Source organism: Camelus ferus, chromosome 17 (assembly GCF_009834535.1).
Source record: "Camelus ferus isolate YT-003-E chromosome 17, BCGSAC_Cfer_1.0, whole genome shotgun sequence".
Lineage (NCBI taxonomy): Eukaryota > Metazoa > Chordata > Mammalia > Artiodactyla > Camelidae > Camelus > Camelus ferus.
In genome coordinates this window covers 39,281,376-39,309,042 of record NC_045712.1, presented here as the reverse complement: position 1 = coordinate 39,309,042, position 27,667 = coordinate 39,281,376, and the positions used below count along the sequence as shown (strand labels likewise).

At 48.5% G+C, this 27,667-nt stretch overlaps 1 long non-coding RNA gene across 1 annotated transcript; it reads left to right on the top strand.

The window, feature by feature from the left end:
- Nucleotides 1-27,667, top strand: LOC116657250. Its single transcript, XR_004312325.1, has 13 exons — nt 1-31; nt 1,369-1,503; nt 3,835-3,933; nt 4,072-4,132; nt 4,771-5,987; nt 9,616-9,800; nt 10,559-10,684; nt 11,357-11,568; nt 13,679-15,035; nt 18,755-18,791; nt 19,536-19,753; nt 26,265-26,424; nt 26,623-27,667. It is a non-coding gene; the product is annotated as an uncharacterized LOC116657250 (long non-coding RNA).

Sequence of the window (27,667 nt, the reverse complement as noted above, 5' to 3'; positions counted from 1 at the left end):
GGGGATGAAAGGCTGTGTCAGCGTTTCCATGGTACGTGCCGTCTTTCGCGGATTTATCAGCCCAGCTGTAAAAATATGCTTTATGCTAGGATTTGGCAAGAGCAAGGCTGCAGTCCCTGAAAATCTATCTATTATTAAAGATTCTGCTTTCAACCAAGTTGGAAACGTGACTCTGTGAAAATGGTCCAGAGTGCCTCTCTGCCCCTCGGGGCAGCCCACTCTCCCACCGTGTTCCCTGCCAAATCTACTCGGCACCAGCTCAGGGAAGCGGCAGAGGCGCAGTCCCTGGACCTCTCCGGAGGCGGCTTGGCATTCTGGAAACGGTTACATCGAGGAAGATGCCTGGTTCTTCGTGGAGGCAAAGGGGTGGGCCTTGTGGGGCCCCGTCTATGTGGCTGGAGGTGGCTCTCCTCTGAGCACTGGCTCACTTGTTCCCTCTCCCAGGGCCCACCAAGGGGGAAGGGGGGCGACAACCACACAGTACGTTCAGCCCCTCGCCTTGTGATGTAGAGACCCCTCTGATGACGTCACAGGTGGACGACTCCCAGGCTGAGTTGACTGGAAACCTTAGACTCGTTCAGATTTGAGCTCTTGAAAGGAATAAAGATCACGTTATCAGCCAAAGAGGCGGCAGTGTGGCCAGAACAGGACCCAGTCTGAACCTTTGTCACAATCACATCAACGTCTGCTTGGCTTCAAACAGGACCAAATTTACAGAAACTTTGATGTGCTCTTTATTTGAAACAGAGTGCTGGGGGTGGGTGGGGGGCTCTTTATAATAAAAGAGAAAGGAGCAGAACGGCAACTTTCATGAGTCCTTAGTATGTGCCAGGGTGTGTTTATCAGGTCCTAGGTATTAGCAGTCAAATCTTCCCCCAGCACAGTGGTAGGTACTGTTACTCACATTTAAAAGATGAACGAATTGACATTCAGAGGTTGGGGAACGCGCCTTCACAGAGGTCTCTTGGAGAGCAGGTGGCAGAGTGGACACTCGAAGCCAGGTCTTCCTGATTCCAATCAGGTCTGAATTTTCTTCCCTGGACATAGTCCAGGAGCAGCGCTTTGCGGTTCCTCCAGCCCACCTCCTCATCCTCCCCTGGGTGGTAGGCAACCTGGCCCCATGCTTGGTATGCCAGAGCCTAGCAGACTTCCTGCTACTGGGACAGGTGACAGCTGCGGAGGGCAGGACTCGGAGCAACGGCTCAACTCTAATGGGGCAGGTTCATTTTTAATGCTAGCCTTTTTGAGTGCTTGCTGTCTACCAGGCACAGTTGGCAGGGCTGTGTATAGGTTATATCTGTCATCTCATTCACTCACACTCCAGCAAACTGCCTGCAGGTAGGGACTAATATTGTCTCCATTTCACAGATGCAGAAAACGAGGAACAGAGAGATCCAATACTTTGTCCAAGGTCACCTGCAAGCCTGCTGGGGATGAAGAGGGGATTCCAGCCCAGGCAGCTTGACTCACAAGACCAAACCAGGGAATGCTGCCTAGGGGAGGGTGAGTTTCCCCAGGCTCGGAGCAGTCAAGCAAAATCTGCATGTTCACTGGTAACCTAATCACAAGTGGCTGGACTGGACAGAATTTCAAGCCAGCTGGTCCCCCACTCTTTCCCCTCCATGGGCCCTGTACTCAAGTGAGCCAATGCTCAGAGGAGAGCTACCTCCAGCCACACGTTTCCCAACGGCTGCTCTGGCCTTAACTTGCTCCCAATCTTCCACTGCTCTCCAGTCCAGCCCTAGCAGGACTCGCTGCCCTACCCACAGTGCTGGGGCTCTAAGAGCTCTCTGGGAACCTTATCATTTACTCTTTCTAGAGCATCTTGCGTCATTTAACCTATACTATGGAGGAGTTTTAGAAACCAGCTGGTTTCATGTTACCCAGTCTTTCTGTGCCTCACTTCCTGTGAGCTGATCATAAACACAGGATTCCTGGCATCTGAGCCTGGACTGGCATGTGGCTATGGTGAAGGCTCAGCCTGCCTACCTGGAGCAGGTTTGCTGGGGATTTCTGATTAATAAGTTGTCAAATAGGAAAAGGAGTCAGGAGACCAACCTCCCAGCTGAGGGTGAAATGACATTTCTGGAAGTTGGCCCAGAGTAGGGACCAGATATTTTCTTCTATAGAAATTTACACCTGACCGCGCTCAGAAGGAGGAATCGTCTCATAGAGATTCAGTCTGCAGCTGGAGGCAGGGGACCAGGACTCATCCTTCCAATGAAAATAACCCCAAGGATGTACAGGGATTTTCACTGTTTCTAAGTAACGGTGACTCTTCACAGAAGCCTTCACAGAGAGGCAGGTAGGAAGGCGGCTTCTCTCTTTGGAGTTAGAGGTACCAAGCTAGGAAGTGATTTATCTGAGAGCGTGAAATGCCAATGATCAAGAAAGGGAGTGCTTTTCCAAGCACCCGATTGAATCCACAATTCTTTGATGCTGACAAACCACTTATTTGAAACAATGCTGACTCATAGCATTTATCAAGCACCTTTTATGGGCTGGGCTCTGGAGAAGGTGCTTTGTACAATTTATCCTCACAGTATTCTTAAATGCTGGTACCATTAGCATGCCCATTTTACTAATGAGAAAACTGAGGTTCAGAGAGGTTCCCTAACCCACTCAGGTTACACAACGGGCAAGTGAAGGAACTGTGATTATAACCCGGTTCTCTCTCTCTCTCTCTGCCAAAGCCAGTGCCTTCCCTCTGTTCTGCTCCTCAGTCCAGCGAGCACTTTTAACTATGTATCGACAACCTCAAAAAATGTTCCCGCTCTTTGATCCAACTAATCCACTTCTGACAACCATGCTCAAGAAATAATTCTAAGTGCAGAATAAGCACCTTACAGTTCGTTGTGGTGAATTACACACTGATGTGTACCCCTCTTCTTCCCTAAATCCCACTGAAATGATGGAAGAAATAAAAAGGGTGCTTATTGTGGACAGTCAGGAGGAATGGGATCAATGTCCAGAAGACTAAGGAATTTCCAGGAAATATAAGACAAATAGAAGAGCAGATTGGTGAAGAAGTTAAAATGAAGCTGTAGCGGGGAGGGTAGAGCTCAGTGGTAGAGCTGCTGCTTAGCATGCGCAAGGTCCTAGGTTCAGGCCCCAGTACCTCTACTGAATAAAAGAAGATGCTATTGTTTTTTAAGTCACATGATATGAAGTATAGCATCCAGCACTGCTGTGTCTTTCTTATAGCAGCTCCAGAGGAGAGCACACAGGATGGACAGAAGGAAATAAAAGGATAGGGTAGGACGCCTGTCCTCATCCTAGTCTCCTACTTTCCCTCCTCCTTTCTCACACGAAGCAGTTTCCCCTTTTAAGTTCTGCACCCTAGAGAAAAACAGTTGGCCCTTGAATGACACTAGGGTTACGGGCCCTGATCTGCCCACAGTCGAAAAGCCAGCTGGAACTTAGAGTCAGCCCTCAGTACCTGCCGTCCCTCCATATCTGCGGTTCCGCGTCTACGGATTCAACCAACCTGAGATAGTGTCTATGGAAAAAAAATCCACGTATAAGTAAGTGGACTCACGCAGTTTAAATCTGTGTTGTTCAAGGGCCAGCTATGCTCACCTGGGTACACAAACATGTTTACTGCAACTTTGTTTGCAAATGTGAAAATTAGAAACACCCCGAATGGTTGTCAGTAGGGGAATGGTCCAGTAAATACTATGAAATTCCGTGGCCTGGTTGCAGACAATGAGCTACTGACAAGCTAGTGTGATAAGATCTCTAAAACGTGTTAAGGGGAGAAGAAAATTCCATAACAATACGTATAATGTGCTACATAAAAAAACCAACCCACAAACAAAATCTGTATTTCCACAGGTACTTAGACATGTGACTAAATGAGCAGAAAGACACAAGAGTCTGGGGAAGAAAAGCATGAAACTCCTCTCCAGAGAATCCCCAGTGAGCTGCAGAAAGGTATGGCGGTCTTCATGGCGAAGGAAGCCAGGGCAATGAAATACGAGTTGTTACCATTAATGTGAACTCATTGTACCCACTAAGTGGCGGAATCTGGTTATTTTTAAAAAGGTGGTTGCAGGTCTTTCTGTATTTCAGGACTGTTCTGCCCAACGCAGTCACCGCTAGCCGCATGTGGTTACCGAGCGTGTGAAAAGTGGTGAGTCTGAGTGGAGATGTGCTACACGTGCAAACTGCACACCGGATAGAAAGCATCTTGTGAGATACCAGAATTAAAATATCTCATTTATAGTTTTGTATGGAGTAAATGTGGAAATGATAATATTTTGGATCTTTTGGGTTAGATAGAGCATATTAATCTCACCTAATTTTTTTTTTAATGTAGGCACTGGAAAATTTACCATTTTATATAAGGTTCATATTCTATTTCTGTTGGCTGGCACTGATTCAGTGGGAATCAGCTACAGAGAGAAAACAGCCCTTTGGTTTCAGAGACCAAGTCCTTGGACCCAGACCTGGGGGAGACTTTGAGGCAAATGGGAGCTCAGTTGCTTTGTATGAGAAAGGAGGAGGGAAAGTAAGAGACTAGGAGGAGGACAGATGAGGGTGGCCTGGGGCTGGGTCTCCGGGGAGAGAGGAAGTGAAGAAAGGATGGGAGGGAGGCCCAGGAACACGGCAGTAGCTGGAGACCAGGGAGACAGATGGCTGAGAAAGGACTCTCTGATTCCCTGGGGCAGGCCAGGCAGTGAGTTTTGCCAGCAGTGAGGTCTGTTCATAAAATTTAAATGGGTTCCTGATCTATGTCGTAATACTCCTCTGCTGTCCCCACACTCCAAGGACAGACTGTGTGGGGCCGAGGCAGCTGTGTCCCTGCTTGGACAGGAGAGAAGAGGAGGAGCAAAGGTGCCAGATGACATGACAGACCCCCAGAAATCCTTGGAAGGACCCCCAGGAGCACGGGGCTGCTGGCAGGGAGGTGCATGGTGGCTGGAGATGTTCATTAGGTTTTGAAGGGAAGGAGCACCCCAGCAGGCTGGCTGACACCAGGACCCGAGGCCGCTTACGGGGGGGTGTTGTGATACCCTCCGGAGTGCTGGGCAGCAGCTGAGAAGTTTGGTGGCAGTGCTAGCAGGGAAGTTGACGACGTGGATGCAGGCAATGCTAGAAGCCACAACCAAATAACGTGGAAACCTTTCCAAACAACATGGAAAGGTCTCTAGGATCCGCTGTCAGGTGATGGAGGGAGAAGGGCCCCGTGCGGGTGGGCTGTGTGTTCTCAAGGTGCTTCCCCACCTCCCCCTGAGACACCTGTACCCTCCTCAGCCTGCTTGTGTCTTAGGAGGCTGGCTTGTAAAGTCTGCACACACAGGCCTCCTTGCCCCAGACTTCTGGTAGGGATTGGCCGATGGGGGCCCTGCAGGAGATCCAGAGAGAGGGAGGGCCAGTATTTAGTCCCTGCCTCCTCTCCTGCTTTGCAGTACGTAGTCCCTCCACCTTGAGGCCTCTCCACAAAGTGCACACTCTCAGTCTCTTTATGGTTTCCAGCATCTCCTATCTTCATCCCTGAAGGCCTTGGCCCCCCCCATGGTCCCTAGCCCTGGCGAATTGCACACTCCTACTGCTTCCCCCACCCCCTCCCAACCAACCACACCTTTGTCAACAGTCTTTCATGAACCCTTCCTCAGTTATCCAGCTCGAGTCAGCCATTTGCTTCCTAAGGAGACCCTGGCCGATACCAGGACACGCTAAATGCTAACTTTTGTGCACTTCAGGGAGAAGGCAGAGTGAAAATACACATTCGAATTTACAGAAAGAAATACTGGAAAGATACATAAGAAGCTAGTAAGAGTAGCAGGTAGACTGGGAGGAGAGAGTGAACCGGGGTGGAGGTGGAGCAAGACTTCTCAGTGTGTCTAATTTATATGATTTTGATTTTGAATCCAGGTGAACGATGGTCTATCAGAGAGAATTAAATGGGAAAGAATCTTCTCCATCCCAGGGTGGATTACTTGGAGGAACTGTTGACTGAAATGGAAACACACAATGTGAGAGCTGTGAGTTTCAATTTGATCGGGGACTTATCGAGGACTCTGGCCCAGAAGGCGGCCTCTCAGGGAGCTCTCAGAAACTGTTCCGAAGAGCTGAGGGGGGAGGCCATCGCATGTGTGATTTTAGAGAAGGGTACGTGCAACCAAGCACACATCTTGGAAGAAGGCTGCTGCCAGTCACGAGGAACAGACATCTTAGTTAATGATTTTAGTGCTTTTCCAAGTACGAGCAGATGCAAGAACCTTAGGTTCATAACATTTTCTCCTGAAAATATGTAACCAGCTGAAGGCCCATTCTGCCAGTTTTCCCAGCGCACAGAGCACCTCGTTCCTGATCTCCACCCTGAACTCCTATCAGGGCGTGTTAAAGGTCAGTGACAGCAGTGGCTAATGACTCAGTCCTTGTAGAGCCGGATGGCCAGCGACATTCTTTAGTTGGCAGATTTGATTGAATCCTGCGTAGACCTTTGGCCGAGGGAGCTCCCAGTCTTGAGGAGGAAAGGCCACAGCACAGAGGGAAGTGGCCTCTCCTAGCTGGCTCCATCAGGCAGGGCTACAGCCAGGGCCCCGTCTGCCTCTCTCCCTCCTCCCCCGTCCTCCTAGGGCTCTGGCCTTGGCTACCAGTGTCCTAGAGGTGGTGCCACGAGGGTTTCCACCAGGAGCGATCACAAAACCAAATTACACCAGTAGAAAACCAGGGGGACTGGTCCTGAAAGCCAGCATCGTGGAGAGATAGCTTCCATCCTGCTCATGCCAACCTTGACAGATGCTGTTTAGTCTGTGGTTTTTGCTACTGGAAGTTTCCAAAAAACCCAAGGAAATCCATCCCTTTGGCTGTGTTGCCACATGAAATGCCCCAGGCATGTGGCCAGTGCTTGGAGAATGTTCCCACTTCCAACCCACCCCCATTTCTAAGTCTGACCCCAGGGCCTCACCCCAGGCGAGAGTGACACGGACGTGGAGCTCAGAACCAGACCCAGAGAGGACCTCAACCTCACGGAAAGAGAACTTTGACCTTTGCCATTTCCCGTCAGCTTTGTAGAATAATCAGAGGGTCCAGCTGGGGAGCAAAGCTGCATTCACCAAGCTTAGTTCTTGTCCCTCGTTAATCCTCCGAGTCACCGTTATGTGGTAGGGAGCAGCCAAGTGGAACTACAGCCTTTTGGCCCCAGCAGTGAATGATGACCTGCCTGTGTCCCGCATGAGTCATGAGCAGGGTGGGTGGGATCTAAGCCCGGATCTCCGGACCCTGGTGCAGTAGCATCTCTCCTCACCCTCGGCAGCGAGGGAGCGGGGAGACGGCATGTGGGCACCCAGCTCTTAGAGGATGCCCTGTGCATGGCGTCCTCCCAGCTTGCTGTGGGAGGCAGGTGTAGTGGACACACAGATTGCCCTAGCAGGTACCTAAGCAGCATGACCTATGTTCAAAGATCCTCCTTCCTCTGTGGGCGTGTGGCTGGCCAAATCTGTACCCCTTTTGAGGTTGGGCATAGTTCATGACAGCACTGCCAAAAGTGAGCCCTGGTCCCAGACATTTGGGAAATACTGAGCGAGGGGCAGCCTGTGCTTCCCTGAAGCATTGTCCCTGGGCCTTGGTCAAATGTCACCTCACTGAAGTGTCAGCCAAGGTCTGTTCATCAGTTTGGCTGAACCCTGGGCAGGGACCAGGACAGGTCCATTTTACTTGGGTAGGAGGGAGTCACAGAAGCATCTGTGAAACAGAGGGGCTGTGCATCTCACGGGCAGACCCGAGGGCAGAAGGAGTCCATGGCTGAGGCCGGGGCTGTGGAGAGAGAAAGGAAAAACACTCTTCAAAAGCGTCAAGGACACGCTGTGCCCCAGACACACACTCAGCTATGGGCAAAAAGCTTGTCCCCTTATCCCCTTTTTCCTTTTACTGCCCCTTTACCCTGTGCCAGGCTCAAGTGCTGGAGAAAGCCATTTTCACGTGCTCTCAGTTTCCAGATGGAGATCTGATGCTCAGAGAGGTAAACTGACGGTGTGCATAGCCCTGAAGTGGTTGAGCTGGAATTTGAACCCTGTCTGCCTGAAGCTTAAATGTTCCCACTTTCCAGAACACTTCTGCACATTTACCCACAGATCTGAGCAAGTTGTCGGGAGGGAGAGAGGGAAGAATGAAGGGGACCAGCTCAGAGACAGAGAGGAAACGGTGAGGTGGAGGCACGGGAAATCCTGGCCACGTCCACAAACGCTGCCAGCACAGAAACAGCTATTTTTTAATGTTGACCGGATGCAGCCCCAACAAAATGGCAAGGACAAAATGCATTTGCTTCTGCAGTTTGCCTTTTAAATACATTTTTCTTCAGCATTTGGAGCCCTGGTGAACATCTGAATCTTCCTCAATTAAGCCTTTGAAGTGAAGATAATAATTTCAGGTAACAAAACAAATATGCTTCAGGCTTTGTGTCCAGAAGTCTCTCCTGACCTCTGAGACCCAGTCCCTGCTTTTGATAGACTTGCCGGAAGGCGCTCCAGGGAAGAGGGACATCCTGATAAAAATGGCCCAGGAGATAAGGAGGAGGAGGGCAGACCAAGCAGATGCTGATGACCACAAATCCCACCGCACCCACCAGGTCCCTGGATGGTCGGTCACATTTGAATCCTCTGTTCCCTGTGGGCTCCCTCTGCAAGGGGGCCATGGAAGGTTCTGGAGCCAAATCCACTTTGGGATGTAGGACTCCCATACCCCCTCCAGAATTCCATAGGAAAACTTCCCATGCAAATCAAGCTGAAAATGCCCACCAATCGCAATGGCAGTCACTCCCAGCTCTGCCATGCTGGGTGACCTCCAGCAAGTTACTTAACTTCCCCACGCTTCTGTTTTCTGTTCTGGAAGGTGAGTGTGACAATGATATAACCTACCCCCCAAGGTCATAAGGGGAATACACTGTGAGGAGGTATGCAGGGCACTAGGAAAGATACTGGGGCACAGAGTGCTCTGAAAGTATGCTGTTTTTATGTGTTCTGGTGAGGCTGTGCAGTTGTAGGATGAGGGTTGGGTGGGGAGTTTATCGCACATCTGCTATATGTCACAGAGTTTCCATAGGTGACCTTCAGTGCCTTCAGTGATCCCTTAAGAAAGAGGTTATCACCAGAGTCGACAGATAAGGACTCAAAGAGCATAAATAACTTTGCCCAGGGTCATGGAATTTGCGGACCAGGGGTCAGGGCTTGAAGACATATCAGCCTGGTTCCAAGCACTGTTATCTGATCAGCCCACACCTCCTCCCAGAAGCCCACCAGGCCCAAATTTATATTCCTGACACCTACTTAGGTTGGGAATGAAATGACAGCCCTGGAGGTAGAAGCTGGGAACCAGGGCCACACTCGCTCACACTCCCCTTCCCTGTGGGTGGACATTTTCTGTCATTCACAATCAGCTGGTGGGCCCAGTGGGGAAATTACACTGAAGCAACTGAAAAGTGAGAAGAAAACTACAAGAGGAGTTGGATCCTTGGGTCCCGGCAGAAAGGGACACATTACAACAGAAACACTTCTCTATTTTCTGCCAGGCACAGTGACAGAAGAGGCAGGCACATGAGGGAAGCACGTGGGTGACCGAGCACCTAACCTGGCCAGCCTTCACAGCCACAATCTCATTTAATCTCCACAGCAACCCCGTGAGATGGTGATTAGTGTGCATTTTATGGGACCACTCAACTGAGGCCCATTTAAGTTAAACAAGGTGCACAGAGTTGAACAGCTGGGAAAGATTTAACCGGGTCTGCCTGGCCCGAAGTATCCAGGTTCCTCTTGGCAGCCGCACTTGGGGTAACAGTGACGCCGCTGGAGTAACAGGTAACAAGCGACCTGCACCTGCCAAGGCTGGGCTCCTCCCCAGGGCTACAGTCTAATAACACTTCTACCCACTGGCATAAGAAAACAGGCAGAGCTGGGATTCCAGGAGGAAAGGGATTGGAGAGGGAGGAAAGAGGGAGACAGAAAAGGAAGAGGAGAAAGAACAGAAAGGAATTAGGGAGACGGGGAATTCAAAGCCCTGCTTCTGGAGCGAATGGTGCAGCGAGTGAGAAGCAGCTGGAAGCTACAGCAAATCTCAAGTCGCTGCCTGCTTGCAAAACAACAAAACAGACCCATTTACCAGCCACAGGAGTGGCTGCCTTACTTTCTCCTTCCTCCAGGGGCTCAGAGATGGGAAAGCTCAGGAGAGAAACACAAGCTGGGGAATGGTTTCCCACATGATGGGGAGACCAGGCTGGGTTTGCGGGAAGGAGGCAGCCCAGTGCGGAGCTAGGTCAGGTTCGATCCGACCCAGGCAGAACCTACAAATGTTGGCTGCTGTGATGAGGCCGTGACACATTCAAACAGGCTGCAGGGATTGGGGCCCTCCTCTCTGTAACCCAAAGCGGGCCCCCCCTCCCCAGGGCCCCTGCATTTCTCTCTGGCTCAGGGTTGACCTTGATCAGAACCATGAAAGGCTCTGGGATTGGCCTGTCCAGCTCCCTCATTGCTTTCAGATGGAGAAAGAAGGGAGGAAAGAGCCTTTTTGTGATTCCCTAGCAAGTTTGCTTTTTGTTTCTGTGTGACCTTATCCCCAGCAAAGAGGTTAAGAGCTCACAGGGCTCTTTGGATGGTGTGCCAGGCCCTGGCAAGACCTCACTGCCGCCTCTTTGTCCAGACGGAGACCAGAAATGGTTCCTACAGTGGCCGAGCTTGACAGCAAGGTAAATGGGGGGCTGTGAGGATGCTGGGTTGCTGGTCATGTGCACTGGCTGAACTTTAGGCAGGACAGCTTTTTGCTGGGCATGAGTCACCCTTCTCTAGATGTTCCCCGTGTCCTCCTGGGGCACCCAGAGCCGCCTTTGTGGCACGCCTGTGCATGGGAGCACTTGGGTCAGACCAAGGCGGGGGCCTTGGGGGAGGGTGGCCAGAGCCTGGCCAACACTGATGGGCAGGGCAAGTCCCATATCCAAGGAGTTGCTCCTAACTCCGCCCAGAACAGAGGGAAAAATAACCCCAGTGATGAGAGGAGGAAAGGAAGGCAAGAGTAAGCAGTACAAAGGGAAGGGAGGGACCTTCTTGTTCTGTTGCTCAGAGGAAGTCATGAGGGGGTCTCAGGAAGCTGAAGGCAGATCCCCCACTGCCCATTCCTCTGGGCCAGTGGTTCTCAACCCTGGTTGCATATCAGAATCATGGGGGAACTTTTAAAAATACAGGTTCCCAGGCTCCACCCTCCACCACCCCAGCTTTGGCATCAGTACGCTGCAAAATCTCCCCCATGTAACCCTAACCTGAAGCTCAAATTGAAAGTGGTCAGGTATAGGCCGAGGCACATGAAACTTTCATTGCATTTGATCAGCCAAGATCTTATTAAAATGGAGATTCTGACTTAGCAGTTCTAGGACAAAACCTGGGAATCTGCATTTCCACCAACTCCAAGGCGGTGGTGATGCTGCGACCGCTGGTGTAGGGACCACACTTTGAGAAGCTAGACTCCAAGCTGGACATCTGGAGCAAAACCGAAGGAGCCCCCAATCTCAGAGGTGGACACTGAAGCCCAAGGAGGCCACGGAGCTCATGAAAGGGCCAGCCACCAGCGTCCTGACAGGTGAGGAGCAGCACGGCTGTGCCTTGTACACATGAGCTAATTTTTTGCTGCTGAAAGTCTCCAGGTGTTCTTGAGATGAAGGAAGAACTGTTCTCTGTGAGTGATGTCACAAGGGGTCCCTTTATGGCCCAGAAAGGTCTTTTGGACACTCAGGCAGAGCACGGAGGGGATGAAATTCAGCCATCCAAGCTGCCCACCTGTGGACCCTTCCCACCTGCTTCGGCCAGGACCAGGGACAGAGCAGGGGTGGAAGCGGGGCTGGGTCTTCAGCCCAGAATGCTCTGGGAAGTGACGCTGTGGAGCCTGAGTGTGGTGGGTCCTCCCTGTGAAATAGGGAAGGTTGAAGACCCTGATGCAGAGTCAATCACTGTCAAAGGTCATGATTCTAGAATAGGTCAATTCCCCAGGGAGCCTCACCCCCTGGCAGCTTTGCAGCCCTGCAGGTCCTGCTGCTCTCAATGGGCCAGCCTCTCTTTCCTGGTTCCTGGGTCGTGTCCTTGAGGGAGTCCGTGTGATTGGCTCAGCTCTACTGACCTCCACACTTCATGGCTCAGCTGCTAACGATGGGCGAGGCTCCCCTGGGTCACTCTTCACCCGGCCATCCCTGAGGATGGTTGGGACGTGCTGGTGACACCCCAGATGACGAGTCTGGCCGCACCCTTGGAGCTGGCCAAGGCTGGGGCTGGGCCCTCACAGCCCTATCTAAGCAGACTTGGGAGCAAGTGGCTTCAGTCCCTTGGGGTGGGGCTTAGTGACCCCGCCAGGCCCCCCGGTCATTCCCCATCCAAGCACCTTTGGCCATGTTGAGAGGACTTTGTTGGTCCTGATATTTTTCCTGTTTGTCCTCAAGTAGGGATGATGACAATGCCTCTAAGAAACTTCACATGAACAAAGTTGTATTCTAAGGCTTTGGAAAGAAAGAAAAAGGGTGAAGAGGACAGAAAAACAGGGAAAGAGAAGAAGGGCTGGAGATTTGTCATAGTCACGCCATTTGTTTGCCATCGGAATGTCAGGAATGGAGCTCTTGAATAGCTGTGGGCTGTGATTCTAGCTAAAACTGATCACCTGGGTGACAAGAGTGACACAGACAGACTGCAGACCTGGAAGCTCACAAGACATCAGGCAGTTTCAAGATGGTCTAATACGTGGCAACCCAGCCCCCAACCCCAGACAGAAGCGTCGCTGGGGGCTCGGCACCCTGGAGGTGCTGACGGGGCTCTGCAGGGCCTGCCGGGTCACACGGGAGCCAGCTGTGGCGGCACTGTGCATGTAACAGGTCCCAACCGAGGGACCACCCTGTCTCTGGTTCTCATTGTCAAGGAGACGTCCCCATCTGGTTAATCGCTATCTCCCCAGCCCCTAACCCTGGGCCACTGCCAGAGCACATCCTCAGGAACACTGTTAAGTCAGTGGACAAGCCTGTCACCGACCCTGTAAGTGGCCGGCCCGGGAGGCAGTGCAGCTCGGCAGGTGGGCTGGGGCCTTTAAACAACACTGCCTGGGCACACATCCTGGCTCCACCATTCATGGGCTGTGTGACCTTCACCTTGGGCAAGTCATTTACTCTCTCTGTGCCTCTCCTGGGGGTAATAATAGTACTTGGGCCCTAGGATCGCTGGGAGGATTGAGAGAATTAATATATGAGAACAGGCCCCAACTCACTGTAGAAAAATGTGCCATCCTCCTTTACAGCTCGGAGATGAGACAGGTGCCTCCCGTTTTTTCCTGTTCCATCACCTGTCTCTTTGGTGACCTTCCTGGGTGAGCAAGTGTGCTCTCTGAGCCCTGGTCCTCCCCGCCTTCTGCCCTGAGCTGAGTTCACTCTCCTTGCCCACCGACACCTTAGCCAAGCTGGCAGTGTCCCGAGCCCTCCGTCCTCTGGCCCCAGGATCCAGACATGGATGCTGCTCCATCCTTAATAACTGCACGACATGGGGCAAGTTATGTGACCTCTGTGCCTCAGTTTCCTTCTATGTAAATGGAGGTGAAGCACCACATTATAAGGGTGAGGTGAGGTTTGGTGTCAGGCATCATGTAAGTGTTATATAATCGTCTGCTACTTTTATTAATAGTATTATTATTGTCATGGGAGTTTTCTTGGCTTCTCCAGGGACCAGCTCCTCACCATTATTGCTGTCTACCTGTTTGACATGGCCTGGCACATATTCATTCATCAAATTCATCAAATATTTACTGAGTGCTGACCGTAAGTTACGCCCTGGGGACATAAAGATGTCCAATGGTCTTTTTTTCATTGACATATAGGTGATTTACAATATTAGTGTAATGTATAGCATAGTGATTCAGTATTTTTAGAGATGTACTCCATTAAAAGTTGTTGCAAGATAATGGTTATAATTCCCTGTGCTCCACAATGTATCCTTGATGCTTATCTATTTCATACACAGTAGCTATATCTCTTAATCCCATCCCGTAACTCACCCCTCCCCAGCTTCCCTGTCCAATGGCTTTTTTATTTATTCCTTTGGGATCCTAGTCTGGCTTCCTGATTGTCTACACTTTCTGGTGTTGTTGCTGGAGTAACATCTACCACTTTGGGGGCACTTACCTTGTAACTTATATGCCCATTACCCAGTTAGATCTTTACACAACCCTGGAAGCTAGGGAAGCTGAGGCACAGGGAGGTTAGGTAACTTGCCCACACTCCTACCGTCAAAGCGGGCAGCACTGGGGTTTAAACAGAAGTCTGTTTGACTCCTAAGCTCTCCACCATGCTCTGGTAAATCCTCCTTCCTTTGTGGAGCCCACCTCCCTATTCCAGGTGGCCGCATTCCCTGGGCACAGCGAGACCCTCCCCCAGTTCTGTCCCCAAGAAACTGAAAACCCTTCAACTCCCAGTCTCAGCTACCAGAAAAACTCTCCTTCAACCAGGAGCGTTCGCAGTCAGCTCTTTTTGTGGGACTATGTGCATTCAGATTGTCTTTGGAGGTGCTTCCTGGAAAATATTAGCCCACAAACTAAACAACTGTTTAGAGATGCCATCCAGAGAGGCACAAGCACTCCAGGAATCGTTGACTGTGAAAAGGGGTCACGAGGTTCCAGGTTCTGGGCATGGACTTGGGGACAAAGCAAACACCACGTCTGTCCTTCATCCCACAAATAGCTGTTTCTGGTAGCAGGTCATTCGGGAGACTCTCATGACTGATGAAGTCAGGGGATGTTTTCTGATTTTCTGATTTTTTGATCAGCCCAAGCACAGGGGAAGAGCATGGGTGGCTGACCCGGGAACCACCATGTCTACCTCCACCAACCAGGAGAAGCCCCGCTCAGCCTTGAAAGTACACTTGCCTTTGTCATCTACAGAGGCCCAGACCCACCACCCCTTCCCATTCATTGTCTTCAGCCCATCGGCCCACACAGTGAGCTGAAGTTCTGGGGTGTGCAGCACAGCACAGGGGCCTACGGAGGACATGGGGAGTCCAGTGTGGGGGCCCACAGCCTGCAAGGTAAACTGGCTCTTTTGTCTATTCTTTTTGTCCTTTGTACATTGGACTACATCAATGGCACCTGCTGCAGAATTTGCAAAATGTGACCAAAGTGTTAAACACATGCCTGCCCTTTAACCCAGCAATTCCACTTTCAGGAATTTACCTTTCAATGGTAGTTAAGCATCTGAATCAATTTAGCTACAGGTTCAGACAATTACTTTTTAATAGTAGCAAGGGATTGGAAACAAATCAGACGACCAACAGTAGGAGGTTGGTTACCAAAAGATGGGTATGACAATCACACAGTGGAGGGATACTTGGCCATGAAAATGATTTTGTAAAAGTGTATTTACCGTACTTGGAGTCCAGATATATTGTTATGTGAAAAGAGCAGTTATAAAATATGCTATGATCATATGGCATGATCCTATTTGTGTGTGTGTGTGTGTGTGCGCACACACCTCTCTCTGTGTATCAATGTCTACATGTGACATGGTGTTTGGTGTTTCATTGTCTCAACAAGAGCTAGAAGAGTGAATCACCACTTCCAAGGAGTCTAAAGGGGCCTTTTGTCTTCAGAAGGTGTGTGTTGATGGGGAGAGCTTATTTCCCCAAGATGCTTCCATCCAAATGGAGACAGCACCCTTCAGATGATACCTGGCCTCTCTGCATCCCTCCAGCTCAGCATCCTTGTCACCCTCCCTGCAGGGGGTGGTGCTTAATCTGATTGTGAGTTTGGAAGGAGAAGCTGGGCAGAATAGCCCAAACCCTCTAGGGTCTACTATCCCATGTTATGAATCTCACAGGACAGGCCTCCTGGTCCAGCTCGGCCATGATCGGGTGAGTGAGATGCCTAATTCTGGGATTCAGTATTTGGAAAACCTTTTTCTCCAACATCAGTTTTATCTGGTGGATAAGTGACCTTCTGGTCTCCATCTGCCTTACTATTCCTTTGTTTATTTCTCAGTTGGTTCAGGACTCAAGTGAGGAAATGAGAAAGGGGGTGCTCTTCACCAGCCCCCCGCAAACACCTCAACATCCTGGGCCCTCTTTTCGAAACAATCAACCCTATACTGTGAGAAACAGAGTGAAAGCAACTCCTTTTGTTCTAAGGGTTGAACAGCTAAGCTGTCTGATGGCTGGGGGCTTATCCCTGAAGAGGGAAAGGAGGCTGGGAGCTGGACAGCAGGAGGATTCTGACTGAAGTTTCCAAGAGCAGATGGAGTCATACTGGGTTGGCTGTGTGGGACTATGAACAGTGCCCTTGGGACCCTAAGCTTGGGGTGGCCTTGAATGTGCAGCCATAGAGGAATTAGGGTCATTGTCTTCCCTTGGGCAACTCAAGAGGGCTGTGCATAGAGTGAGGTCATCAAGGGGCACTTCTCAGCCATATGTATGTGACCACAGTGGTACATCTCTTACCATGAAATGGGATGGTCACGAAAGTGCTTGTGGTAAATTACAAGGTGCTCAGAGGCAAGGATCGTGTGAAGACATATGGGCATTTCTCTGTCCCTCGAATAGAGGCTTTCCATAGCTTAAGGTGCTCCACCTCTGGCAGGACTGCTAGTTCTCATTGCATCAGGTGCTCTTTGTGCACACCCACTGAACAGCATCTGTACATGAGAAAGAGGCCCCACAGTGTTTGGACCAGTGCATCAGTAAGGCTGCTGTCACTGAGAAAGGAAGACACACAAAGACTCAGACAACCAATGGCCGTGTTGCTTGGTACCCTGGCTAGCATGGCCCCAATGAGTAACGGTCATAAGTTTCACTGGGCTCTGTGGCTGATGAAGCATTTTCATGTGCATCCCATTACTTGATCTTTTTAACAGCTTTATATGTTACCTGTCATTTCCTTCCCCAAGGAGGCTTAGAGGGTTTAAGTACTTTGTCTAAGATCTCACAGCTGGCTTCTCCCACAAACAGCTAGGAAGTAACAAACAGAAATTGGGTTTGCAGACTCTCCTGAAAGGAGTAGCATTTGGGATGGACTGATTATAACTAAAGGAGGAACTTAGAGGAAATGGAGATGGAGAACTGCAGTAGGGGTTTGTCTAGGAAAGAAAATGCAATGACTCATCTCCTTAGCCGTACAGAAGTTCCTCTTGGGCTGGGGGGACTTCATTTATTTGGCAAAAAGACCTTAATCAGTGCTTGGTGGAGAGTGTGGGTGCTTGGTGGAGAAAGTGAGGTCTTGAAGTTGAGGTTACTCTGCCATATACGCCAAAATGTGAGAGCTACTTTTTAACCACTAGAGGAGTCTGGCAGAGAAAGCAGGAAAGAAGAGGAAGAATCAGGGCAGAGGGCAAGATGCAGAGAGGTGGGAGAAGGTGGGGTAAGTCAGTGTGGGGCGGCTAGAGGCTGCCTGAGAATCAGAGATGCTCTTTCGTATTTTAAAGTGGTGTTGCTGTGACAGAAATCTGTTCTTATCTCCCCTTCTAGCCCTTTCACTCCTGAAATAGTTGCCCAGTTCTGCTCAGCTCACAGATATTTTGTGTGAGAGGGAATCTTGATGTATTTGATGGGACTTGTGGCGTGTAACAGCAAAGATAAGGACCACGCGGAAGCCAGGGCAGGGCGTTGGGAGACAGGAGGAGCCATGAGCACACGAGCCCCCTAAGGGTGTGCAGAAATCTTGGGGGTAAGCTCTAGGTTTCTAAAGGTCATGAATCTGCTGGCTCAGGCCAACTTTACCTGGATCTCTACCAGGTAGGAGGAGGCAGCTAATAAGTGGGTTATATCACAAAGGAAGGTATTAGGGTTGACATTTAGTGGAAATTTACTTTTCTCTCTAATCAAGTTCCTTTGCTTGAGTCAAAAAGCAGGAATTAATAAATGCAAAGAACAACAAACCTGTTCCTTGTCCCATTTCCTGCCTTTCTTGGGAACAAGGCTTAATGGACCTTTTTTTCTTCTTTTATATACAATGTAACTTGTTACATTGTATATAATTAGTCATACAGAAGCTTTTTTTAAAAAACTGGGGCAGATTTTCAGATATCAAAGAACTTGAAGAATGCTGCACAAATGAGTAGAATTTCGGTCTATCCATCAGTCCCCTGTGAGTTTGGTCAGCATGAGTCAGTCTCCCTGTCTGACCCTGTTTTTTCCCTTAGATTGGCAACTGCAAGCCCTGGACATAGCTGGGATTTTCTACTGTAAACTGTTTCCTCTTCCTAGAGCTGGGCTGGGGCATGAGGCCACAGATAGCTCTGACTGTATCAGAAGGAACACAAGACCCAGCCTTTTGTCTGGGGCATTCCGGGGAGGCAAGCCCAGAGGCATCCTCCCTTCTTCCTTCTCATTTCACCCTCTCCTTGTCATCACCCCTCTCCAAGGAGCTTGCAAGAAAGGCCTGTGCCCAGAACAGTTGGGATCTCTACTCTGAGGTGCCCTGGGACTGAAATGGGGACACAACTGTATGCCTGCAGACACAGTCCCTGTCATTATCTTCCACCACCCTACAACCACTGTGATAAGAAGCCACTTTCTCCAAGTCTCATTCCACTTCCTGTAGGGCAGGACTGAAGCATCTCAGGGTAGGGGTGCTTGGAGCTGAAGACCCCAGGGAAGCCAACCCACCCCCTTGGACAGTGACACGTGATTTGCTTCCAGCATAATCAGCACATCTGAAGGCAGCCTTGAGCAGGTGCCCAGAATTGGGGCAGTTTTCCTTAGAGAGGAGAGCCCTCTGACCAGATCATATAATGTCTATCTCTCCCCACTCTTCTTAGAAGCTGCATTTCTCAGAACAAACCCACGAACTGGCAGGTGAGTCTGACCATCTGTTTCTAGGGATTTTGATTCCCATCCGTCAATTCCCCCAAAGCCTTATTCAGTTATTTCAGTTTTAAAAAGCATTTGAATGTCCATCTGTGCATTTATCCATTCAGCATTGAATTGCCTAATATTATGAGGCACATGGTGGAACCTGTGGGGTTGGGACGGGGGGGAAAGCTGTGCTTGCCCACCAGAGGCTGACAAGCTGGTAGAGGGTGGAGCAGATTGAACAAGCCCGAGCCGGGAGACTGGAGGGGCTCCGGCAGTCATAGGTGTGGGTCTGCCTGTGTGAGCAGGGAGCTTCCTGAGGGCAGGTGTCCTCACCTCCGTGTGTCCCTCCTCTTTCTCTGCTTCTCCCTGTCCCCATCTCCCTTCTTGTTCCCTTTCCCTCCCTCCTCTGTCCCCATGCTCTGATCTCCCCCCATTTACACACACAATTTTGTACCTCCTCTGAGAGTCTTGTCTCACCCTGCCCCCACTTTCCTACACATCAGCCAGTCCCTCCAAACTGAATAGAAATTCTCCCCAGTCAGAGGCAAATAGGATGCATCCACCCCTAAAAGACAAGGAACAGAAGTGTGGAGAACCAGAATCATGTCAAGCATTTCCCAGGGGAGGGGAAAAGGCCACAGCTGATAATAAAAATGTTGCTTGCTGCCATGACAACCGCAGCCCTTTAGCCACAGTACCAAGGGTTTGGAGGCAAAAAAATCAATTGCATGTTTATTTCCCCAGCATGACCAGTATCCCTAAGGAGGAGGAAGCCAAGGAGGAGATGTCTTCAGTCCCCTACCTGTCACCTGCCAGAGAACCAGGGCACCTGGTGGGAGTTGGCCTTCCTTTCTCCTAACTGCCATCAATTGTGACATCACTGTCAGCTGTGTCCAGTGTCTAACTCTTCACTTGTATCAACGAGCTTAGCGATGGCCATTGGGCGTCGGCCGGGTGCCCAGGTGAGGAGGCGCGGTCCCAGGCTGGCAGGAGCGGGCCCTGTCTTGAGGCACAGGTGGAAGCATCACCAGCATCCGTGGAGTGGTTGCAGGGCCCAGAAGGCTCAGTGCAAACAAGTTACCCAGCTTACGTTTGAGATAGAGAAGGTGGGAGGTGGCATCACAATAGCAAAACTGGAAGCAGCATCATGATTCAGAATAAAGCCTCAACTCAACAATGGGGAACAGAATAATCAGTAGGGCCCCTGTTCCTGGCTGCAGCCCAAATCACGCAGCTACAGATTTACCAGGGCCAGTTAAGAAAAGGCCAGGAGGAGGTCAGTTAGCATTTCTGTCCTAGGTCTTTCAGGAATATGAACATGAATGTTCCATAACAGATTTCCTCAAGCTGCACTGTGAACTCAGGTGGCCAAAGAGTCACAGGCAGGTTGTTTTTGAGGGAGGGGTGGCCTTCCAGAGAAGCTGCCCCCGGCTCCGAGGTGGTTGGTAAGTGCCGGCAGTGCACCAGGGCCCTGGACATTTGATCTGCATTGTTAGGATGACAAAGGGGGCTGAAGAGAAGGGTGACTTGGTCCTCTCCCCACCTCGCCAGGCATTATGCAGCTCTCCAGGGTCCCTGGGCTTCAATAATATTGCCAGACATCTCAAATTGTGTGAGATATTAATGGAAGTATAAAAATACTGCCTGTCCTAAGGAAACTCCTTTAAGAGAATCCATCCGTGCTGGGGCATTTGGGAAGGGGGGAGGAGGTGGTGGAAATAAAAGGCACCACCTCTGCCTGTTCTGTTAAACACGGCTCAAGGTTCAGAGCCAGACGGGCGTTTGTGAAGCCCATTCCTCTCTTGGCTCAGAGGAGCTCGATTTGTGTGCGGATCAAAGAAAAGCCACTTATCCCTACTGGATATCTCCTTCTAACTCACTGGCGTCGTTCCTCAGGGAAAGGTGAAACAAAGGCTGAATTTATTCACAGACGGAAGCTTCAAAGTCCAAACATCAAGGAGAGAGCCCAAAACTTCAAAAAACAGCTCTGAACTAAGTTCTCCAACATTTTATATTTTCAAAAATCACAAGAAAAGGATGAACTATCCAAAAAGAGCAAACTCTACTTTAATTTCCATCTAAATGCCTCCAACCAAAAAAAAAAAAAAAAAAAAAAGGCCAAGCATTCTGTGACCTTTCCCACTGCTCTCTGCCAGGCTGGGAGCCCCTCGTGTTCTTGTCTTGTATTTTTTCCATCTTCTGGTGAGAGTCTACCTTCCAGACTGGTGAGGGCTGACATTAATCAACCTGGCAGTTGCTCATTGCTTCAGAATAAGAGAAGGTGAACATCTACATCCAAACTTTTCATATTTACCACACCACCACATGGATCCCCAAACAAGCAAACAAAACAAACAAAAACTGGCTTTAAAGCAACTGCCATTAGAAAACAGTTTCTTTAAAAGTTACACATATACCTACCATATGTTCCTGCCCTCAGTATATACCCAAGAAAAAAAAAATCACGTGTTCATACAAAGACTTTTACATAAGTGTTCATAACACTTTGTAATAGCTAAAATGGAAGCAATCCAAATATCCATCAGTAATGAATAAATATGGTATAAACAAAATAACCAAACCAATAGTGGTATATCCATACAATGGAGTACTACTCAGCAGTTAAAAAGGGGAACCTAGTGATACAAACAACAAGACGCATGAATCGAAATAATTATGCTGAGTGAAAGAAGCCTAACAAAAAGGAATTTATATAAAACTTTAGAACCTACAGACTAATCTGTTGTGACTAAATGCAAGACAGTGGTTTCCTGGGAGGAAGGGTCCAGGAAGCCAGAAGGAGGGACTGCAAAGGGGCATGAAGAAACTTTTGGGGGTAATGAATATGTTCATTATCTTGAATGTGGTGATGGTTTCAGGTGTGACTGGTCCATTTTACACTTTAAGTGTATGAATTTTATCATCAGTTATGCTTCAATAAAGCTGTTTAAAAATTTAAAGAAAGCATATGCCATGAAGCAGTAACAGGGACTAGATATATACCCCTGCCTTAAACAATTAGAAAACCATTAAAAATATATGAAACAATAATTTCCTTCTTTTTTAAGATCATTTTTTAAAATTGAAGTATAGTCAGTCAGCAACATTGTGTTAATTTCTGGTGTACAGCATAGTAGTTCACTATGGTTCACAGTGGTTCATAGTTATATATAAATATATTTCTTTTCATAATCTTTTTTATTATAGGCTATTACAAGGTATTAAACATAGTTCCCTGTGCTATACAGTAGGACCTTGTTGTTTATCTATTATATATATAGTAGTTATTATCTGCAAATCCTCACTCCCAATTTATCCCCCCACCCTCCTTTACCCCCTGATAACCATAAGTTTGTTTTCTATGTCTGTGAGTCTGTTTCTGTTTTGTAAATAAGTTCATTTGTGTCATTTTAAAAAATTCCACATATAAGTGATATCATATGGCATTTTTCTTTCTCTTTCTGGCTTACTTAACTTAGTGTGACGATCTCCAGGTCCATCCCCGTTGCTGCAAATGGCATTATTTTGTTCTTTTTTATGGCTGAGTAGTATTCCATTGTTTAAATATACCACAACATCTTTATCCAGTCATCTGTTGATGGACATTGAGGTTGTTTTCATGTCTTAGCTATTGTAAATAGTGCTGCTATGAACATTGGGGTGCATGTATCTTTTCAAATTAGACTGAAACAACAATTTTCAACACTGGACGAGAGTTAAGGCAGGACTGTGATGGGAAACAAGGTGGGTCCTGTGATGGCACCAGCTCGCCGCCTAGAGACAACCCAAACAGTTGAGAAGACAGTTCAGATTTGTGGGAGACTGAGGAAGTTCAGATTTGCAGGGCAGCATACTAGAGAGAAGAGAGTCCTACACATGGAGAAAAACTCCAGAAATGGTCAGGTTAGGAACCTTGTCTTTGATCTCTTATCATTGCCTGTGTGAGAAAAAATTCCTTGAGGCAGGCAAAAACCACCTAAAAGGAGCAGATGGAATAATTCCTGGAATTCTCACAGGTATGGAAATCGTTGGTGTTCTCACCAGCCAAAGTGTAGCCCTTGTAGTACGCAGGTTGTGCCTTAATAACAGGGTGAGATTAGTCCTGGACTAAAGGTTGTTCAGGGCATAGTATAGCAAAGCTGCAAATCAAGCCCTGAAAAGATTAAACTGTTTCCTAGGAACTGTGTGCCAGAGCAAAATCCAACACTCTCTCAAGGAATAAAACAAAATCTGACACCTAGCACTGTAAAATGCGCATGACCTAGCATCCCATAGAAAATTACTAGGCGTGCAAGACAGCAGGAAAATATGACTTATAACCAGGATGAAAAAACAGAAGTAGACCCCAAAATAGCAGAGATGATGGAACTAACAGGCAAGGATATTAAAACCGCTATTATCAATCTTATAAATATATTCAAGGATGTTAAAGAAAAACATGAAGTTGACTATTAGAGAAATAGAAGATATAAAAGAAAACTGAAATGGAACATCTGGAGGTGGAAACATAATGTCTGAAAAACAAATAGTGAACAAAAATCATCTCGATGGTAGAACTCACTTTCAGACTGTCAAGTGATCATTGAATCATCACTTCCTGAGAGATGCCGCCTCGGCTGGAACAAACTCAATATTCTGTGTTTGTGCAGTGCTCCAACCTCCTCCTCAAAGCACTTGCTGTGGTTGTCATAGTTGCTTTATCAATGGGATGCTTGTCCGTCTTTCCCACTACACTGTAAGGCCCACGAGAACAGGAGGGTGTTTTCGTGTACCAGTGCCCAGAACAGTGCCAGGTGTGAAGAAAGCACTCGAGAAATACATTTTGAATGAATGAACTGTTGTAATCAGCTTGGCCCTGGATTCATTCATCCACTCTGAGTTAAAGCATCCCCTCTGACTGCCTTCATCAGCGTAGCGACCCTGGGCTACGAGTCTTACATGGCCTCAAAGAATGGGCTTCCTGCAGGCACCTTAGTATGAACAGATGATTCATTGAGTGACCTGGAGCAAGTTGCTTAATGTCTCTGATCTTTGGTTTCCTCAGCTGTTGAATGAGGATGTTGAAACCGATGAGCTTTAAGAACTCTCCCAGCTCTTATGTTCCAGGATGCTGTTATGGTCCAGTCTCCAAAAATGCTCCTCCTCCCCATGAGGTCCTCACCTCTTAGTCTCCGTGCCCTGAAATGTGCTCTCCCTGCCTTGACTCAGGGCTTTCTGTGTGATCAGTGGAGTAGGATGCAGAGAACAATGTGTGACTTCTGAAACTAAATCTTAAAGGGCATTGTAGCTTCTGCTTTGGTCTCCTGGATCACCAGCCACCATGTCATGAGAACACTTAAGGAGCCCCGGGGAGAGGTCCTCATGGAGGGTAACTAAGGCCTCCTGCCAGCAGCCACGTGAGCAAACGGTCTTGGAACTAGACCCTCCAGCTCTACTCAGACCTCCACTGGACTACATAGCCCTACCAACATCTGGCCGTAACTTCGTGAGAGATCAGAGCCCTATTCGCGGAGCCAGGCTGCTCCCGAATCCTTGACCCACAGAAACTGAGATGATGATGGTTGACTGTTGGGGTTGTTTTTTGTTTGTTTGTTTTGGTTTGGTTTGGTTTTGAGTTTTTTTTTTTTTTTTTTTTTTTGAGGGGATAAACATTTGCCATTTGTTTATCTGACAAAAGACTCTAATCTAGGATATGTAACTCAGGGCCATCAATTGATAGACAGTCCACCAGGAGAAAATGGGCAAAAGACTTGACCAGGCACTTCACTAGAAAGAGACCCAAATGAGAACGAGAATATGAAATGATGGTCCGTGTCACCACTCGTGAGGAAAACGCAGGTCAAAACCACAGTGAGACCCTGCCTCATGTACACTGCAGTGGCTAAAATCAGAACGCCTGACAATGTGTGCTATTATTTTAAAGCACTGAGTTTTGGGGTGATTTGTTCTGCAGCCGTAGATAACTAGGATACTGGTATGAAAGCTGTTCCTCCTGCACTCTTTAAGTACTTCTGCTGTGAGGACGACACTGACTCATTGCATAAGCTCAGTCCCCAAAATGGACATCTTTCCCAATTTGGGAACCAAGCTGGGGGCCTGGCATCTTGATCAAAAGTCTCAAGGAATACAGAAGCCTCTCTTTTCTTCACTGGGCTCCAGCGGCTCTGAGGCCACCCCATCTCCACTAAGCTCCCCCCGTCTTCTTTTTCTCATTAGCTATTTTTTTTTTTTTTTACTCAGTTTCAACAGTTTCATTCCCACTCTGCTTCTGCTCTTCTAGGTGACCTTGGGATCCATGTTCTGCTCTCCTGAATGAGTTTTCCAAGTTCCCTAATCAGTTTTGAATGTATTCAAGGCACCTGGGGGCACATAGCAGGTGTTAAACAAATGTTGTTTATTGCGTTGGTCCAGGTCTTCCAGAAAGTGAACCCTAAACAAGGATTAAGGTTCTAATAATTTGGTTAGAATGTGCCCCCAGAGGGAAGGAAACAAAGGAAGCGAGACAAGAAGCCATATGATGTCATGTAACACCTGACTGTGATGGCGTTGTTTCACTGTGAGCCCACCCTGAGAAGTGAGGGGGCCCCAGAGTGACTTAGCATGGAGCTTCTCTAGAAGGCTGCAAAAAGGAGTCACAATCCAGTGTTGTTTACAGGAGAATGGAAAGTGGAGGAATTTATCTGTCCTGCTCCCACCTTCTATCTCCTACGTTAACCTTTACCCCACGGGGAGTCAGCTCCTTTGTATTTTCCAGCCCCTGATGACTGCTCAGGAAGCCAGATTCCATGCCTAGTGGTGAGGAATCTCATCTGAGTTCAAAAGTGGGGGGCATCCGGGAACAGGTGGGACACCAGCCAAGAGAGAGAACAGTCATTTTTGGGAGGGAATGGGGGTTGTTTAGGTTCATTTACTTATTTATTTTTAATAGAGGTGCTGGGGATTGAACCCAGGACCTTGTGTATGCTAGGTATGCTAGGTATGCACTCTACCACTGAGCTATACCCTCCCACCCAAGAGAACAGTCATTGAGGAACCTAAGAAGATATGCAAGATGTATACCCCATATAATTACCTTCTTGGTCCCTTTTCTAATTCCTTAGGTACTAGCTTGCCAGCACAGGCACAGCTGGAGTAAGGCCTGGCTTCTTGTTTTGACTGCATCTGTTCCTCAAATGTGTAATGTGGGTGGAGATACAGTGAGACTGCATATTAATGGAAGCTGACCCTCACAGGCTTCAAGACAGTTGGACACACCCAAATTCTGGCTCTCCAAATGCAAGACTTCTTTCTTTAGCCAGCTGGGAGGGGAAGATCTTATCTCTGGGCTGAGGGTGTCTCTGAAACAGTAACACCCAAGCACTAGCTTAGAAGATGCAATTTAATTGAGTAAAACTGGACTTTTTGAACTAGGCTGTTTTAGACAAAATTAAAAGGCCCTAAAGCCTTTTTTTTTTTTTTTTTTTTTTTTGCCAGGAGGAGTGGTGTTTCCTCCCAAGAATTCTCCAAACTTCTTAGAAGCAACCTTGGGAAACTGGCTGCAAGCAGTAGATGGAGGCCTCATGAACCTCTCAGAATTCCAGTGTGCCAACAGGCCCAGTCCAGTTCTCATTAACAGATGAAGATAGATGTGTAGGTGGGTGGGTGGATGAATAGATGGATGGATGGGTGGGTTTGTGAATGGATGAATGGACGGATGAATGATGAGTGGGTGGATGGGTGGGATGGTGGGTGGGTGGGTAGGTGAATTAATAGGTGAGGTCGCTGCTCATTTTGTAAATACCCGAGTCGTCATCCAGGTATCTAACACCCTTAAATGCTCCTTTTCCAACAGGCAATCAAGGAAATCATTGCCGTGAGTTTTTGCTGTCTTGAATGCATCTCTCCAATATGCATTGTTCCCGTCCCCGCCAGCCCCTCCGATCCCCCACCCTTCTGGCTTGTTATCAGCTCCGTGCTGTCTCTTTGCATTAAAGTGACAAGAAGCAGCACAAAGCTGACAACAGGCGTCTGGAGCTGTAATTTGCACTGACATTCACTGGCGTTATCCACTTATTGCCTGGTAAGCCAAATAGGAGATTTGTCTGATTTTGATCCTAGGAAGAGAAATGACAGCCCTGCTCTGCTCCTGCCATTCAAAACAAAGCACCAGGCCGGTCCTTGGGCCCGAGTGCTGGCTGGCAAAGCCCACCTTCGTGATGGGGAGGCTCATCTTCCTTTCCTCCGGCCGAAACTGCCTTTTAGGCCTGACGTCTGGCAAATACTGGACAAGGGGCTGTAGTGGGCAGTGGGAGGTGCCAGGCCAACCTCTCAGCTGGTGACAACCCTGACCACGGTTGCCAGGAGACTTCAGAGGACCCTCTGGGGGAATGAAGTGCCCCCAGGTAGTCAGGCCCCAGCTGAAAGCCCTCCTTCTGCCTCCCCAGCCCCTCCCTGTAGACTCTTCTGGCTGGAAGAGAAGCTAGGCTGAATGAGAGGCTCTCGAGAAGCAGCACCAAGGAGTTAGCCGGTGGGCACAGCCCGCTATGTAATTTACAAGACCCCAGACAAAATGAAAGTGTGGGGCCCCTTGTTCAAAAAAAGCAGGAAAGATGTCCTTAAAGGTACTAAAATATAAGGCCTTTATCTTTCTTTTGTGGTCTCCAATTTGTCATAGTGTTTTTTTACTTGCTATGTAAGGCTCTCCCAAATAAAAATAAGTAAATAAATATTATTTATTAGCATGATTTTTACCTTTAACTTTAGATTATACAATGACAGTTTTTACATGCACATAGAAGAGCCTTTAACTCAGATGCGGAATCACCACAGGGATATCATTCGTATTTCCTAACTGGTACATGCAGGTGTAGGTCATTGCTACCAGAAAAATGAAAATG